Source organism: Cavia porcellus, unplaced genomic scaffold (genome assembly GCF_034190915.1).
Source record: "Cavia porcellus strain 051 isolate PalLab524CR breed Dunkin Hartley unplaced genomic scaffold, mCavPor4.1 scaffold_6, whole genome shotgun sequence".
Lineage (NCBI taxonomy): Eukaryota > Metazoa > Chordata > Mammalia > Rodentia > Caviidae > Cavia > Cavia porcellus.
In genome coordinates this window covers 49,833,674-49,837,458 of record NW_026947489.1, presented here as the reverse complement: position 1 = coordinate 49,837,458, position 3,785 = coordinate 49,833,674, and the positions used below count along the sequence as shown (strand labels likewise).

Below are 3,785 nucleotides of genomic sequence, written 5' to 3'. Positions count from 1 at the left end.
ATACTGGAAGTGATTTTCAGGAAAGAAAGTTTAGGTTAACATCCTGGAAGTTTAGCTCTATACTCACTGGGTTTCTTGTGAAGAAAGCATCTGAAGGAAAGAGTAGAATTTGGGGGAACCCTGGTTGTGAAACTAAAAGAAACCAGAGCTGTTAGACATTGACAGAGATTACCCATTATATTCCTTTTTTTTAAATGTAAGATTACTGTATTTCTGTTTCAACAGATTTTTACAGGTGTCAACCAACCTTTTTCAAACTGGGCACACATCAAATCTAGCATCATGGGGAGTTTATTGTGCAGCGCAACTTTTAAACTACCAACACAAATGCCAGGATACTACACAAAACATCCACAGGAACGTCTTTCAACTTGTTCTTGAATAATTCACAAAAATTTCCTACATAATCCAACATACAACAGAGAAATGGTACATCTTTTTCTTGCAGTTTGCATACAATGGAAAAACATGTATATATATTTATACAAAGTTTAACTAATAGACACTAGAAGATTGACAGTTTAGTAAGTCTGTACGTGAGAAATGTAATAAAAATAATCAGAATTTATTCAGCATCCACCACTTTCATAACCACATTATTTTAATAAAACCCACTGCCAATTAGGTTCCTGGAATATACTTTTTTCCCACTTTGTAGTACTGCTGATCACCTTAGTTCTTTACAACTAGTAACAGAAAAATACTGAAAAGTAGGGGCAAGCATTTGCAAAAACAAAAATAACCCTCCAGCTTATTTTAAGTATGGCATATATGATGGACCATCTTCCCAAGCAACGACTCAAACAATCAAGGAATCACCAGAACTGAATTTACCAAAATATTTCGCTTGTATGTATTTATTTCCAACAGAGGAGTTAGCTGAAAATCAAATTTAACTGTTTAGTTTGGGGTGCACTGGGAAACTCAGCCACCATATGAAAATTGACTATTAAAAAAAAGACCACCAAAATAGGTTCACTAAATTTATTTTAAAAATCATAAAACGTTTCTTACAAAAGAGCATTACATTCTGCACACTGCTCTGAACAGATGCCAGGGACATGTGGACTATTGTTACTTTCCTCCCTGTCCCCCCCCCCACAAATGTTTACAGTGACCACAAAGCAAGGTGCTCACAATAATTACATAGGGGTTAATTTTTAAACCACCAACAATGAACAAAAATAAAATCCACTCACTCTGCTGTTTTAAAATTTCAGTGTTAGTTTTTGCACGCCCTCCCCCCCCCCACCCTGTTTGTAAGGAACTAAAACATTACATCTGGTGAACAGCAAAGATTTCATTACACCTCAAATGCAGAACACTTATGAATCAGAGGAATGTTGGCTTTTTAAACAGAAGCAGATAAAATAAATGATGCAGGACTCCTTCAGTTCTTCACTAGTCTTAGAAAAACTTTCCAGAATACTGCTTCACACTGTTCTGCAGCAAATACTGTGCATTCTGTATCTGGTCCTGTGTTCCTGTAATGGTAATGATCCGATCTTCGGATCCTTCTAAAGGCTCATCAATTTTGATAGAAGCTCCTGATACATGACGGATTTGCTTAATCCGCTGACCACCTTTGCCAATAATAGATCCAGCCAAATCTTTGGGAATAGTTACTTCTGCAGTAATAATAGGTCCACCAAGATCACCACATGAGCCACGACCCCCTGCATAGGAATAATCAGAGCCACCCTGGGGTTCACATGCCATCTGCCACTCCGATGGGCTCCATGTATCTATTGCAGAGTCCCACGTTTCATCGGCACTGAAACCAACCATGCCATCATAGCGGTCTCCAGGTCTTCCTCTTCGATCATAGGCCATTAGATCTCCCCCTCTAGGTGGTGGTGGAGGTGGAAGAGGAAGATTCCGAGCTCTGCTACCACCCCGGCCACCTCGACCAGGAAGAGAGGGTGGTGGTCCCCGACTAGGGCTCCTATCATCATAATCTCTTCTAGAGGGAGGCATGGGACGCCCACCCTGACCAGGAGGCATTCTGTCAAAACCACCTCTTCCCCGCATGGGAAATCCTACAGGATGTCCACAGCGGTCATCGAACATCATGGTAAAACCACCATAATCTTAAGTTTCATCGTAAAAATTGGGATCATAAGGTTGTGCACGTCCTTTGATGGGAGACTCAGATATAAGGTCGAGAATGATCTTTATGCACTCTACTGTCAGTGGAATGAGGACAGCATTCTTGGAAAAGCTTGATTGTTGTCTGAGTGTTCTCTAGAAGTTCTTTGATTTTAGCACCTTTGACCCCAATAATTCCTCCTGCCAGACTTTGATGAATTAACAGTCTCAACTCGCAGTCAAAGTCACTTCCTTTATAGTGTTGGTAATTTAAGCATTCCACAGCATCAGATTCGAGCGGGAGCTGGCTGGTTGCAATGGGTAATGGCAACTGCCGGCACTCTTCCAAGGTAGGGATGATTTTCTTCAGAATTTCTCCAATTGTTTCAATATCACCACTGATACTCAATATGCGCTTGGGGCCACTGCTGTCTGGGACTGAAACACTGGCATTGTAGTCTGTACGGAGAGCCTTAATATTCTTGCCTCCTTTTCCAATCACTGCCCCAGCATTCTTGCTCTGAAGCAGAATTCATAATTCAACCATCTCATCGGTGTTCCTAGATCTTTTAAATGCTTGCTCCTCTTCCATATCTTCTGCAGGATGCTTACCAAATTCACCATTGGTTTCAGTATTGGGGAAGGTTTCCTCTGGCTGCTCAGTTTCCATTTTCTCGTATTAAATGGACAAACCAATCTATGCTCCGCAAACAAGTGGGATCAGTAGGACGTCGAGAGCAGTGCAGCAGAGAAACGGAGGATAATGGCGGCTGCAGTGCTTTCGCCTGGAGCGCCCTCCTCCTCGCCCGTTCGTGCCCCATTATATTCCAAAACCCACTCTAGTCCAAAGAAAAGGTTGTGACTTCTCATATGTAATATTTGATCTCTGCCATGTTAGTATGCAATCTAGGGTATTTGGTTGTTGACTCTTCCATCCGTTTTTCATTCAGTCACTCACCCTTTCTCTGTAAGATGATGTTGTAGTTAGGGGTTGTGAGGAGAACAATCAAAAGCTGACATGTAATTTATAATATTATTTTATGATAGGCAGAGTTAACACTAGAAAATGCAGCAAATCTATCCACAACACTAAAGACATAGAATATGTAGCCAAGGGCCTGAATCCCACAGCAATGTCCCACATGATTCCAGGTGAAGACCCAGAGCTCATGACAATGCCTCCCACGAGTGCAAGAGGAGGTCTAGAGCCCACAAGAAGGACGCACGGCCGTCTCTTTTATGGACCCATGCTGGGCAGGCTCAAAGATCAAAAGTGCAATCTACAAAGTGTATGCCAGCAGGGTGAAGGTTCTGTGCTGATATGATTAGGGGTCTACACAAGAGCCAAGGAGTCATGATCAAAAACAAAAGACCTGGGAAGTTCTGAAAAGGAGCACAGCCATCCTCAGCAACATGGAGGTCCGAGCTCCTCCAATGATAAGCACAATCTAGTATATGCCAAGAAGCCAGGGTGACTAGTTCATCCTAGAGATTAAGCAGCACATGTCTTCCCCTTTGGAGCCAGGAAGCAATACTCAATGTGAGGACCAGAGCTTCTCCAGCAGAACCAATGGATCAAACAGCATCACTTTGGGCAACCCACAATGCCTCAATACATCAAGACCTTCATGTCTCTTTACTCCTTCTCTGTCTCTATTTATGCAGGCAAATTTCCTCAGGCGAGATATCTACACTCA

At 42.1% G+C, this 3,785-nt stretch overlaps 1 pseudogene; it reads right to left on the bottom strand.

The window, feature by feature from the left end:
• Positions 1–970: 970 nt before the first annotated feature.
• Positions 971–2,898, bottom strand: LOC100726317 (heterogeneous nuclear ribonucleoprotein K-like; annotated as a pseudogene).
• Between the last annotated feature and the right edge of the window lie 887 nt (positions 2,899–3,785).